Raw genomic sequence first — 14,839 nt, 5'->3', positions numbered from 1 at the left:
AAGACAAAGGCTGAAATAGAAACATTGAAACATAGATAAAGCTCGGCACAACATTGTGGGCCGAAGGGCCTGTTCTGTGCTGTACTGTTCTATGTTCTAGAAGATAGGAGCCGGAGGAGGCCATTTGGCCCTTCGAGCCTGCTCTGCCATTCATTACAGTCATGGCCGATCATCCAACTCAATAGCTCAATCTTACTTTTTCCCCAGAACCTTTGATCCCATTCGCCCCAAGTGCCAAATCCAGCCCCCTCTTGAACACATTCAATGTTTTGGCATCAACCACTTCCTGTGGTAATGAATTCCACAGACTCACCACTCTTTGGGTGAAGAAATGTCTCCTCACCTCCGTCCCAAATCGTCTACCCTGAATTCTTAGACTGTGATCCCTGGTTTTGGACTCCCCCACCATTGGGAATATCCTCCCTGCATCTATCCTGTCTAGTCCTTTTAGAATTTTATAAGTCCTTATGAGATCCCCCCTCATTCGTCTGAACTCCAAAGAAAACAATCCTAACCTAGTCAATCTCTCCTCATACATCAGTCCCACCACCCCCGGAATCAGCCTGGTAAACCTTCGCTGCACTCCCTCGAGAGCAAGAACATCCTTCCTCAGAAAAGGAGACCGAAACTGCACACAATATTCTAAGTGTGGCCTCACCAAAGCCCTGTATAATTGCAACAACACAACCCTGCTCCTGTACTCAAAACCTCTCACAATGAAGGCCAACATACCATTTGCCTTCTTTACTGCCTGCTGCACCTGCATACTTACCTTCAGTGACTGGTGCACAAGGACGCCCAGGTCCCGCTGCATACTCCCCTCTCCCAATTTACAGCCATTCAGGTAGTAATCTGCCTTCTTGTCTTACCTTCCATGATGTTACCTTCCAGAGATACTGGCGTTGCATTGGGGTAGGCACAGTAAGAAGTCTCACAACACTACGTTAAAGTCCAATAGGTTTATTTGGTCGCACGAACTTTCAGAGCGCTGCCCCTTCATCAGGTGAGTCTTACCTTCCAAAGTGAATAACCTCACACTTATCCAAATTATACTGCATCTGCCCACTCACCCAACCTGTCCAGATCATTCTGAAGGATCTCTGCATCTTCGCCACAGTTCACCCTCCCACCCAACTTGGTATCATCTGCAAACTTTGAGATGTTACATTTTGTTCTCTCATCCAAATTATGAATATATATTGTGAATAGCTGGGGTCCCAGCACCGTCCCTGTGGCATCCTACTAGTTACTGCTTGCCAATTTGAAAAGCACTCATTAATTTCGATACTTTGTTTCCTCTCTGCCAACCAGTTTTCTATCCATCTCAATACACTTCCCCCAATCCCATGCGCTTTAAATGACGATGGTCAGCCGATTGGAAAAGTCACTGTCAGCCTCCCTGCTGGTCCAGTGGTTAGAATTCGGCACGTTCATCACTGTGGTCTGAATTCAATCCCCAGCCAGAGAGTAACTCGTTTGTATTGTTGCGTGAACTGACACCATGAAAAGGAATTCCTCATTGAATGAAACTGGATCTGGAAGCGATTGTGGAGTGAAAAACAGAGTTTTTCTTCCAGCTGGACGATCTTTCCTCAGAGCTGGAAAAGTTGGAGATGTAACAGATGGAAAACAAGGGACTGGCTATCATTCCAAAATATTGTGAGAGGCTCGAGGGGTGAAGTAATCTATCCCAAATTCCAATTATATTCTAACTCGGTGCCGATACCACTCCAAGGAATAGCTATTGCATGGCTTCTATTGGTAGTGTGGCTGAGTGATCTAAGGTGCTGGATTTAGCTTCCCTTGCTGAGGAAGCAAGAGTTCACATCCAATACTGCTGGAATGTGCAGCTGCTTTGTCTGTTCAGTGAGTGGCATTTTATTAAGAAAAATGAGAGAGATGGAAGTTGCAGGGTGACCAACTAGGGCCAAATGGTCCCTTTTGTTGCAATAACCATTCAATGATTTTATACGAGTAACACTGACATGTTAGCACTGGTTGCAGTGGTGGCCAAGTGGTTAAGGCGGTGTACTTGGAATTCATTACTGCTTTCTCACGAAGATTTGAACCTCACCCACTGCACTGCTCAGCATTCATTCCTTTAGATGACTCTCGAATTAATTATCTGTTCAATGAATTCAAAACCTTCCAAATTTTCCCATCTGTTTTACTGCTTCACTCACGCATTCATTCATTTCTGTTTATCAGCGAAAATTCACCAAAACTCCAACCAGAAATCGAACAAAACTGAACCAAGCCTGTGACATCCTTGATTTATGGGTGTTTGTGTCTCCTCAGGTCTCTGTCCTTCTCGATGTCTGTGTGTGCTCCTCTGCGTGCGTCAATGTGATTCAGTTTCCCGAGAGCGTGAACACATGTTTATCATCACAAAATGCATTCATTTATGCATATAGCTTAACGGTAAATGGTACAGAAAATAACAACATGTTTGAAAGCTGCGAAACAGATTAACCCTTTCTGACTTCTTTTTGAGTAGATATTGCTTATTGACTCAGTGCCCGTATGTTACACAGCAGAGGATATATGAAATTTTCACTAAGCAACAGTTAACCAGGCAGAGGATTAATTCCGTGAGATGGTGGGTTCCAGTTCTATATCTGCAATCACAACATCAAGTTCTATCAGTTACTGTGAACCCAATATTTCGAGCAGGTTGGAAATATACAGCAGCATGTATCTCGTTTTATTTGGATTTAATATTAGTATATCTATTTTTAGAAACATAGAAACATAGAAAACTACAGCACAAAACAGGCCCTTCGGCCCCACAAGTTGTGCCAAACATATCCCTACCTTTTAGGCCTACCTATAACCCTCCATCCTATTAAATCCCATGTACTCATCCAGGAGTCTCTTAAAAGACCCTATTGAGTTCGCCTCCACCACCACTGACGGCAGCCGATTCCACTCGCCCACAACCCTCTGAGTGAAAAACTTCCCCCTAAAATTTCCCCTGTACCTACCCCCCAGCACCTTAAACCTGTGTCCTCTCATAGCAGTCATTTCCACCCTGGGAAAAAGCCTCTGAGAGTCCACCCGATCTATGCCTCTCAACATCTTATATACCTCTATTAGGTCTCCTCTCATCCTACATCTCTCCAAGGAGAAAAGACCGAGCTCCCTCAGCCTATCCTCATAAGGCATGCCACTCAATCCAGGCAACATCCTTGTAAATCTCCTCTGCACCCTTTCAATCTTTTCCACATCCTTCCTGTAATGATGTGACCAGAACTGAGCACAGTACTCCAAGTGGGGTCTGACGAGGGTCTTATATAACTGCATCATTATCCCCGGACTCCTAAACTCAATCCCATGATTGATAAAGGCCAGCACACCATATGCCTTCTTAACCACCTCCTCCACCTGCGGGGCCGATTTTAGAGTCCTATGGACCCGGACCCCAAGGTCCTTCTGATCCTCTACAGTACGAAGAGTCTTTCCCTTTATACTGTACTCCTTCATCCCATTCGACCTGCCAAAATGGACCACTACCCATTTATTTGGGTTGAAGTCCATATGCTACTTGTCCGCCCAGTCTTGCATCCTATCTATGTCCCTCTGTAACTTCTGACATCCCTCCAGACTATCCACAACCCCACCAACCTTCGTGTCGTCGGCAAACTTACCAACCCATCCCTCCACTTCCTCATTCAGGTCATTTATGAAAATGACAAACAGCAAGGGTCCCAGAACAGATCCCTGGGGCACACCACTGGTGACCGACCTCCAATTAGAAAAAGACCCATCTATACACACTCTCTGCCTCCTTTGGGCAAGCCAGTTCTGGATCCACCTGGCAGCAGCCCCTTGGATCCCATGTCCTCTCACTTTTTCGAGAAGCCTTGCATGGGGGACCTTATCGAACGCCTTGCTAAAATCCATATAAACCACATCTACCGCTTTCCCTTCGTCAATGTGTTTAGTCACATTTTCGAAGAACTCCACCAGGCTCGTAAGGCACGATCTGCCTTTGACAAAGCCATGCTGAGCATTCTTGAGCATACTAAACCTCTCTAAATGCTCATAAATCTTGTCCCTCAGGATCTTCTCCATGGTAATTTACTGAATGACAGTAAGACTGGCAAAGTTTGGACAAAATTTCCCTGTCACAGAAAGACACAAAGTATATTTATGTCTGGAATACGAGTTTGTGTTTAACCAAGGTTCAATGGATTGATTCCTCTGACGAGGTGCTTGTCCAGGGAGGAGAGATTCAATTGGATGAATCTGTTCTCTCTGCAGTTTCGGATAATGGGAGGTGATCTCATTGATATGTCTGAAATTGGGAGACAGTTTGACAGTGTACGTTGAAAGGAAAATAAAGAAAGACAATAAAGAAATAAAAGGTGGAGAAGAGTTAAAAAAAACAATACAATGTACAGAAAAGGGTCGAGGTGGTGTAAAGCTAATCATCTGAAGGTGTTGAATTCGATGTTGAGACTGGAAGGCTGTGAGGTGCCGAGCCGGAAGATGAGATGCTGTTCCTCCAGTTTGCATTGAGCTTCACTGGAATATTGCAGCAGGCCAAGGACAGACATGTGGGCATGGGAGGAGGACCATGTTTTAAAATGACAAGCAAGGGCAAGGGCAAGCATAGACCGAAGGTGCTCAGCACAGCGATCACCCAGTCTATGTTTGGTCTCTCCGATATAGTGGAGACCACATTGGGAGCAGTGAATGCAATAGACCAAATTGAAAGACGTGCAAGTGAAACGCTGTTTAACCTTGAATGAGTGTTTTGGACCATGGATGGTAACCATGGAAGAGGTAAAGGGGCAGGTGTTACACCTTCTGTGACTGCATGGGAAGGTGCCATCGGTGATGGGAGAGGTATTGGGTATTGTGGAGGAGTGGACTAGGTTATTCCAGATGGAACGGTCTCTGCGGAATGCTGACAGAGGTAACTGGTGAACTGTGTTTCTCAAACTGACTTACCCTTCGCTCATTATTTTCATCTCTGATCGTTTTCACCAGAGACAAGTTTCTCCTTCAAATTCTCCTGTTTGGGTGGAACATAAGTGCCTCCTTCAGCCAATGACAACACCGACTGAGTTTGCTGGGACATGAAATCGACACTGACGTGAAATAATCCCACAAGATGCTGAAGTGACCGATATATATGGGCGGCACGGTAGCACAGTGGTTAGCACTGCTGCTTCACAGCTCCAGGGTCCTGGGTTCGATTCCCGGCTCGGGTCACTGTCTGTGTGGAGTTTGCACATTCTCCTCGTGTCTGCATGGGTTTCCTCCGGGTGCTCCGGTTTCCTCCCACAGTCCAAAGATGTGCGGGTTAGGTTGATTGGCCAGGTTAAAAATTGCCCCTTAGAGTCCTGAGATGTGTAGGTTAGAGGGATTAGCAGGTAAATATGTGGGGGTAGGGCCTGGGTGGGATTGTGGTCGGTGCAGACTCGATGGGCCGAATGGCCTCCTTCTGCACTGTAGGGTTTCTATTTCTATGATCTATATATATAAAATTCTAAATGGGATTGGCAGAGCAAACACAAACCAGATGTTTTCTCTGAAAAGGCAATCTCGATCAACAGATCACATGTATAGGTTGAGAGGCGGTGGACATAAAACTGAGATAAGGAGAAACTACTTCTTGGAGAGGGTCGTGGATTTGTGGAACTTACTGCCCCCGAGGGTGGTGGAATCTGAATCATTAAATGGTTTCCAGAAGGAGACGGATAGATTTTGAATAAAATAAGGATAAGGGGATATGGGGAACAGGGGGGGGGGGTGGATTTGAGACCAGGGAGAGATCAGCCATGAACTGATTGAATGCCGGAGCAGGCTCGAAGCACTGAAATTGCCTACTTCTGCTTCTAATTCCTATTTTCTATCGTGGAACTTTCAATTTTTAAACCCCACCAAGCACATCAATGAGGCAGATGTGTAATTTATGTCCAGTACATCTACAGGTTCCCCTTTATCCACAGCACATGTGAGCCCTGTAAAGAACTTGGGACTGGCCTCATTCTGTGGTGTAATCACTTTGTGATTCTTTGTTTCTCCTATTTAATCTCGCCTGACTTCCATCCCGTCAGGTGCTGTTTCACGGTGGCTTGTTTGTCTGGGGGTATGATTTTCCCTTTGAGTATCAAAGTCTCCAAACTTGCGAGAGTTCCTGGGTTCAAATCCTGGACAAGTCCTCATTTAGCTGCTGTTGGATATGTTAGTTTATTTCCCCTGCACACGGCGGGATTGGTTCACATGGGGTTTAAGAACCTGAGCATAAACTGCACGAATTCCATCAACAAGCTCACAAGTAAATCAAGACATTTTCAAAAGATGTCTATGCTTGCGTACATTCACTTAATCTCTATTCACTAATTCAGAGGACTGCATGCTTGTGGGTTCAGACAGCTGCTGTGTATATACGGTTACTGATGGGTTGTGCATTTGTGCCCCACTCTCTGTCTCTCTTTGTCACTCCGTACCTGTCTCAGACTCTTTCACTCTCTCAGTCTCTCTGTATGTGCATCGATCACTGTCCCTTCTTTGCTCTTTGCTCCCTCTATTCTCTTGCAGTTTATGTTTAACCAAGGTTCACTGGATTGATTCCGCTGACGAGGTGCTTGTTCAGGGAGGAGAGATTCAATTGGATGAATCTGTTCTCTCTGAAGTTTAGGGTAATGGGAGGTGATCTCATTGATCTGTCTGAAATTGGGAGACAGTTTGACAGTGTACATACTGAGAGGCTGCTTCCCTCCTGGCTGGAGTATTTAGAGCAAAACATATTAGGGTGAAAGATGTAAGAGGAGTTTGCATTGTGATGCACTATCAATCACGATACGAGGACTCCAGCGAGTGAGTGAACTAACAGGCTTTTATTCGCAAAGAACTGGAGCACACCCTTATAGCTAACCTGGCCCAGACTGAGGCGAGGAGGAGGAACCATCACCTTTATACCTCGCTCAGGTAGAAAGGGAGGAGTCTCAGGTGGAAAGGGAGGAGTCTCGGGCCAGGTGCAGCATGGGTGTGTCCAGGCATACACATGTAATTACAGTGGGTCACCACATTCACCCCCTCTTTAAAAAAAAAGAGTCCGGCGGGGGTGGGTGGAACAATATATACAGAGGCATGAAGAAATATATATACAAGAGTCACGAAACTGAAGTAAGGCGTCGTCCCCTCACAGGTTCAGCCTGTCGGGAGGCCTGATCCGTCGCTGTGACCGCCGCAGTACCAGTTGAGGTGTTGTTTCCAATGGCAGGGTGGAACCGCTCGAGTCCGCCGTCGTCACTTCTGGTCGGGTCCTGTGTGGTGACTCTGGGGGCTCAGGCGAGCTGCGTGCAAGGGGCAAAGACGTAAGCGGACGTGGTGCTACCTGAACAGAGGGGTCTAGGGGTGCGGGGTGGGGGGTCATGGTAGGCTCCGGGGCACCCGCAGGCGCCAGGTCCCGGATAGAGACCGTGTCCTCCCGCCCATCGTGGTGTGCCACATAGGCATATTGGGGGTTGGCGTGGAGGAGCTGGACCTCTTCGACCAGGGGGTCCGACTTATGGGGTCGTACATACCTCCGGAGCAGAACGGGGCCTGGATACGCCAGCCACGATGGTAGTGCGATTCCCGAGGAGGACCTCCTAGGGAAAGCAAACATCCACATTGGTGGCCGTACACAGGAGAGACCTAATTGAATGCAGTGCATCGGGGAGGACTTCTTGCCAGCGGGTGACTGGAAGGCCTTTAGACCATAGCGCTAGTAAAACGGCCTTCCAGACTGTCGCGTTCTCCCTCTCTACCTGCCCGTTACCCCTGGGGTTGTAGCTGGTCGTCCTACTCGAGGCTATGCCCTTAGAGAGCAGGTACTATCGCAGCTCATCACTCATGAATGAGGATCCCCGGTCGCTGTGGATGTAGTTAGGGTAACCGAACAGGGTGAAGAGGCCGTGTAGGGCCTTGACAACCGTGGTTGAGGTCATGTCTGAGCAGGGAATGGCAAAAGGGAATCGGGAGTACTCAACTATAATGTTGAGGAAATAGATGTTGCGGTCAGAAGAAGGAAGGGACTCTTTGAAATCGATGCTGAGGCGTTCAAAGGGGCGGGTGGCTTTTATGAAGTGTGCCCTGTCCGGCCGATAGAAGTGCGGCTTACACTCCGCGCAGACCGGGCAGTGTCTGGTTATAGACCGGACGTCCTCAACAGAATAGGGCAGGTTACAGGCCTTAACAAAGTGGTAGAGCCTGGTGACTCCCGGGTGACAGAGGTCATTGTGAAGAGTCTGTAGTTGGTTCACCTGTGCGCTGGCACATGTTCCGCGAGACAGAGCGTCTGGAGGCTCGTTGAGCTTCCCGGGCCGGTATAAGATATCATAATTGTAGGTGGAGAGCTCAATCCTCCACCTCAGTATCTTATCATTCTTAATCTTGTCCCTCTGCACGTTGTTGAACATAAAAGCCACCGAATGTTGGTCCGTGAGCAAGGTGAACCGTCGGCCAGCTAGGTAGTGGCGCCAGTGTCGCACTGCTTCGACGATGGCCTGAGCCTCCTTCTCGACAGAGGAGTGTCGGATTTCTGAGCCTTGGAGGGTTCGTGAGAAGAAGGCTACGGGTCTGCCCACCTGGTTAAGGCTGGTGGCCAGGGCAAAGTCAGACGCATCACTCTCCACCTGAAAGGGGATTGACTCATCCACAGCGTGCATTATGGCCTTCGCGATGTCCGCTTTGATGCGGTCGAAGGCCGAGCGGGCCTCTCCCGACAGGGGAAAAAGGGTGGATTTGATAAGCGGACGGGCCTTATCCACGTAATTAGGGACCCACTGGGCATAGTATGAGAAGAAGCCCAGGCATCTCCTCAGTGCTTTAAGATTGGTGGGAAGGGGAAGTTCCATGAGGGGGCGCATGTGGTCAGGATCGGGGCCGATGACCCCGTTCTCCACTACATACCCCAGGATGGCGAGGCGGTGAGTACGGAAGACACACTTCTCCTTATTGTAGGTCAGATTTAGGAGAGCGGCCGTGCGAAGGAATTTATTAAGGTTTGCGTCGTGGTCCTGCTGATCATGGCCGCAGATGGTGACATTATGCAGGTACGGGAAGGTGGCCCGCAGCCCGTTCTGGTCCACCATTCGGTCCATTTCACGCTGGAAGACTGAGACCCCATTGGTGACGCCGAAGGGAACCCTAAGAAAATGGTAGAGGCGGCCATGCGCCTCGAAAGCCATATATTTGCGGTCCTCCGGGCGGATGGGGAGCTGGTGGTAGGCCGATTTGAGGTCGATCGTGGAGAACACCCGGTATTGCGCAATCCGATTGACCATGTCAGATATGCGCGGAAGGGGATACGCATCCAGCTGCGTGTACCGGTTGATGGTCTGACTATAATCGATGACCATCCAGTGTTTCTCCCCAGTTTTGACCACTACCACCTGCGCTCTCCAGGGGCTGGTGCTAGCCTCAATGATCCCTTCCTTCAGGAGCCGCTGGACCTCGGACCTAATGAAGGTCCTGTCCCCCGCATTGTACCGTCTGCTCTTAGTGGCAATGGGCTTACACTCGGGGGTGAGGTGTTCGAATAGCGATGGAGGGGTGACTTGGAGGGTTGAGAGGCTGCAAGTGGTGCGCGGTGGGCAGTCTAGGAACTGTGGGTTGCAGACAGAGATCGGGGAAGAGGCCCGTTGTACTGCAACGTGACACTCCTAAGATGGGTCAGGAAATCGAGCCCTAGGAGTACGGGAGCGCAGAGGTGTGGCAGCACCAGGAGCTTAACATTTTCATACTCGGTCCCCCGAACTGTAAGGGTCACTACACAGTACCCGAGGACATCCACCGAGCGGGACTTTGAGGCCAAGGAAATGGTTTGTTTGATTGGCCGCACAAAAAGGGTGTAGCGGCGCACTGTATCGGGGTGGATGAAACTCTCCATACTCCCGCATTCAAACAAACAATTCCCCATGTGGCCGTTTACCTGGATGTCCATCATGGACCTGGCGAGTTGATGCGGACGAGACTGGTCTAGCTGGACCACTGCCACCGTGGATCCTGGAGAATGATCGACCAGCGTCCAAAATGGCGGCTCCCTTGTCTTGCACGTGGCCGACGGCATCCAAAACGGCGGCTCCCTTGACTCCCACGTGGTCGACGGCGTCCAACATGGCGGCTCCCTTGACTCACATGCGGCTGATGGCGTTTGAATTTTCAGTTGCCTCGGGTCGCACACTGCGCTGTTTGGCTTCGAGGCCGACTTTGCCCTGCAGACTTTAGCGTAGTGGCCTTTCTTTCCGCACCCAGAGCAGAACACTTCCCTTGCCGGGCAGCGTTGTCGGGGGTGCTTCCCCAGACCGCAAAAATAGCACTTCGGACCTGCAACAGCCGCAGCAGTCGAGTCGTTGGTGGGGCGCTGTGTGGCATAAGTCTGTGGCCCTCCTAGGTACTGGGGTGGTATTGGCCGTGAGGCCCACGATGTCACCGCATGGTTGGGTGCGTACGCCTCGAAGTTACGGGAGGCCACTTCTAGGGATTCAGCGAGTGTCACAGTTTTTGGTAGATCTAGCCCACCTTGCTCCAGCAGGCGCTGCCGAATATAGTTGGACACGATGCCCGTAACGTAGGCATCGCAGATTAAGTCCTCCGTGTACTGCACAGCAGACACAGCCTTGCAGTTACAGGCCCTGCCGAGCGCCCGTAGTTTGCAGAGAAACTGTGCGCTTGATTCTCCCGGCCGCTGTTTTTGGGTAGCCAGAAGGTGCCTGGCATCGACTTCATTTGTCTGTTTACTGTACTGGCTCTTTAGGAGCTCTAGCACATCCCTGTACGTCTCTGCGTCACAGATAGTGGCATCAACCGCATCGCTTACCTGGGCGTGGAGCATGTGCAGCTTGTCTGAATCGGACCGGATGGCAGTGGAGGCTTCGAGGAAGGCTTCAAAGCACTTCAGCCAGTGATTGAAGCTGTTGGCAGCTCCCACAGCTTGCAGATCCAAGTTTAATGTATCGGGCTTTAGAAGTTGCTCCATTCTGTTTTTTTTTCTCTTTGCGAATAAAATTGATGCACTATCAATCACGATACGAGGACTCCAGTGAGTGAGTGAACTAACAGGCTTTTATTCGCAAAGAACTGGAGCACACCCTTATAGCTAACCTGGCCCAGACTGAGGCGAGGCGGAGGAACCATCACCTTTATACCTCGCTCAGGTGGAAAGGGAGGAGTCTCAGGTGGAAAGGGAGGAGTCTCGGGCCAGGTGCAGCATGCGTGTGTCCAGGCATACACATGTAATTACAGTGGGTCACCACACATTGTTTGGAAGGAGATGAAGCTAAGAAGTGGAAGATGTGAATGATGCTTTCGGTGATTGAGAGGAATGCATTGTAACCTTGGGGATTCCATAGGTTGATTAATTGTAAACCTTCTAATTAGAACAAACGGAGACCCCAGATATTTGTGTCCACACATTTTAAGATATGGAGGGATATTTATGTATGCCTGGCTGGCTCAGTCGGTAGAGCATGAGACTCTTAATCTCAGGGTTGTGGGTTTGAGTCCCACACTGGGTGCTGTTGCTTTTAAACTCTGCTGCTTTCCTGGTTGAACCCCTGCTCTCCATTCCTCCGGCACTGTCACCGCTTAAACAGAGCCTTTCTCCACCCTGCTTTACTCATCGCAGAGTGACTGGTTGCTGAGTAAAGGAATCTCTGCTTCTTTGGAAGTCTGAATTCAGCTAGACCTTTTCCTCTCATTTAGTGTGAAGCTTGAACCCAGATCTGGGCGATTGTGTCAGTCAAAACAATAATCATCCCCATTGTCATTTAATCACATGCCTTACATCCTATCGCAAGACAGTTCATTCTTTACTCCTTTCGCCCTCTATTTCCCTTTGCACTGTGTTTGTTTGCAAACTATTAAATCTCTAATTTCTTCTGGTTTGGATAAAAAGTCAGCAACCTGAATCTCTGTTGCCCTCTCCATTGATACTTGTTTGACCTGCTGGGTGTTTCCAACAGTTTCTGTTTAGAGTTGGGATTTGCAGCAACTGCAGTATCTTGTTATTGGGTCAAGGGGGATCAGTTTTCTCTGACTGAACATTACCCTGATTAAATTCCGGCATGGTGGCACAGTGGTTAGCACTGCTGCTTCACAGTGCAAGGGACCTGGGTTCAATTCCCAACTTGGGTCACTATCTGTGTGGAGTTTGCACGTTCTCCCCGTGTCTGTGTGGGTTTTCCCTGGGTGTTCTGGTTTCCTCCCACAGTCCAAAGATGTGCAGGTTAGGTGGATTGACAATGATAAATTGCCCCTTAGTGTCCAAAGGTGTGGAGGTTAGGATGATTGGCGATGCTAAATTGCCTCATATTGTCCAAAGATGTGTAGGGTAGGTGGATTGTCGATGCTAAAATTGCTCCTCTGTGTCAGGGAGATTCGCTGGGGTAAATGCATGGGGTTGTAGGGATAGGGCCTGGGTGGGATTGTGGACGGTGCAGACTCGATGGGCCGAATGGCCTCCTTAAGCATCATAGGATTCTATGATTTCTGTAGGATTCTAAACAGGAAAAGGGCTGAGGTTTTAAAAATAAGACCCCAGGATATGTCACCTTGTTTGACACGAAATTAAACAAAATGAGAATTAATCATTTCATAAAATATTACTAATACAATATATAGTTCACTGTCAATGCCAGTATTTGTTGGCCATCCCGATTTCCCCTTGAACTGAATATTTTTCTGGGCCTTTTCATAGGGAAGTTAAGAATCAATCACATTGCTGTGGGTCTGGACTCCCATATAGGTCAGACTCGGTAAGGTAGGCAGATTTCCTTCAGTAAGGGACCAGGTAAGTTTTCATGACAATAAGAAAAAAGCTTAATTAGTGTCCCTAGCTTTCACTTCAATTTCAGTTCCAGGCTGTGGTGGGATCTGGGCTTGTGTTCCTGGGCCTTGGGATTCATACTCCACTGATTTTACCACGTCACCATCTTCTTGGAAGAATGTAAGTGTAAATCCTCTATGCGGAATCAAAGTGGGTAATTTTAAATTAAAAACAAACATTCTGACCAGTGCACTGTGGAAATCAGTGTCAGATACCCCGGATAGAGGGGAATTGATGAGACATCTCTTGCTCTCATTCACGAACACAGGTGTAATCTGTAATGGGAGAAAAAGGTGTTACAGTTCACAGACAAGGGGGGAACGGTACAAAAGAAACAGGAGGCTTGATTGTGTGGAAGGCAGCAGAGATTAAAAAACAGCAGGGTTGCGGATGCAAGGGGAAAATGATGGGAATTCGATAAATTAATAAATTAAAGGTTGGAGAGTTATTCTGTAGCTGTCAGCTTTTCCTACTCTGATTGGGAATGGGCTGCTTCTCTGTTGACCCATTTCACTTTTGTCCCACACTGAAAACTCTCAATCCTTCTGCAGTGTTACCTTTTACAAATTTTTGACTGAACAAATTCAAAAGTCATACAATCTCGTCATTTTAAAACATGGAAATATTTATCCTAATAAGGAGGCCATTTAATCCATCTTGTCACTGCCTTCAAGGCTAAGCAATCTGGTTTAATGCCATATTGTACCTGTTTCTCTGCATCCCCGTAGGTTACAGGACTTCAACTGATTTCCCAAGTATTGTGTTTTTAATCCAATTAAGGTCTCTGCCTCAACACAGCTCAGGGTGCGAGTTCTATAACCCACCATCTGGGTGAAGTAAATTACTGCTCAACCCCCTGTAATTGTGCCAGTTATTTTGTTACATTGAATAGGGCTAGAACACAAGAGCAAGAATATGAGAGAGCTAGAATACAAGAGCAGGGATGTACTTCCGAGGCTGTATAAGGCTCTGGTCTGACCCCATTTGGAGTATTGTGAGCATTTTGGGCCCCATTTCTTAGGAAGGATATGCTGGCCTTGGAAAGGGTCCAGAGGAGGTTCACAAGAATGATCTCTGGAATGAAGAGCTTATCGTATGAGGAATGGTTGAGGACTCTGGGTCTGTATTTGTTGGAGTTTAGAAGGATGAGGGGCGATCTTATTGTAACTTACAGGATACTGTGAGGCCTGGATAGAGTAGACATGGAGAGGATATTTCCACTAGTGGGAAAAACTAGAACCAGAGGGCACAACCTCAGGCTAAAGGGATGATCCTTTAAAACAGAGATGAGGAGGAATTCCTTCAGCCAGGGAGTGGTGAATCTGTGGAACTCTTTGCCGCAGAAGGCTGTGGAGGCCAGGTCATTGAGTGTCTTTAAGACAGCGATAGATAGGTTCTTGATTAATAAGGGGATCAGGGGTTATGGGAAAAGGCAGGAGAATGGGGATAAGATATTAGCCATGATTGAATGGCGGGGCAGACTCGATGGGCCAAGTGGCCTAATTCTGCTCCTATGTCTCATGGTCTTATAGTTTGTTTTGCTGTGACTCTGTTGGTAAAAATGTCTATGATGGAAAGTTATGAGGTCAAATCGCATCACTAAGACTTGAGCACAACAATCTAGGTTAACAATCCAGCAGAACACTGAAAGGGTGTTGCACTGGCAGAGGTGCTGCCCTTTGGTTGAGATTTTAAATTGAGGTCCCGTCTGCTCTGTCAGGTGGATATGGAATATCCCATAAAGCAACATTTGTTCAGCTGCACTGACAATCGTGTCCCTCTTAGTCCCAGGAAGTAGAGGGCAGTTTTCACTGACAGATTCAGTGGGTTGATAAACAGAGTGAATAGAGTTGTGCACACACTGCAGTTCCGGTGGCACAGTGGTTAGCACTGCTTCCTCACAGCGCCAGTGATCCAGATTCGATTCCTCGCTCGAGTCACTGTCTGTGCGGAGTCTGCACGTTCTCCCTGTGTCTGCATGTATTTCCTCCAGGTGCTCCAGTTTCTTCCCAC

At 48.1% G+C, this 14,839-nt stretch overlaps 1 non-coding gene across 1 annotated transcript; it reads left to right on the top strand.

Annotated features, from left to right (window-relative positions):
• The first annotated feature begins 11,443 nt into the window (after nt 1-11,443).
• Nucleotides 11,444-11,516, top strand: trnak-cuu (transfer RNA lysine (anticodon CUU)). The gene has a single exon. It is a non-coding gene; the product is annotated as a tRNA-Lys (tRNA).
• The last annotated feature ends 3,323 nt before the right edge of the window (nt 11,517-14,839 follow it).

This window comes from Mustelus asterias, chromosome X (genome assembly GCF_964213995.1).
Source record: "Mustelus asterias chromosome X, sMusAst1.hap1.1, whole genome shotgun sequence".
Lineage (NCBI taxonomy): Eukaryota > Metazoa > Chordata > Chondrichthyes > Carcharhiniformes > Triakidae > Mustelus > Mustelus asterias.
This window is presented reverse-complemented; position numbering and strand designations above follow the sequence as displayed.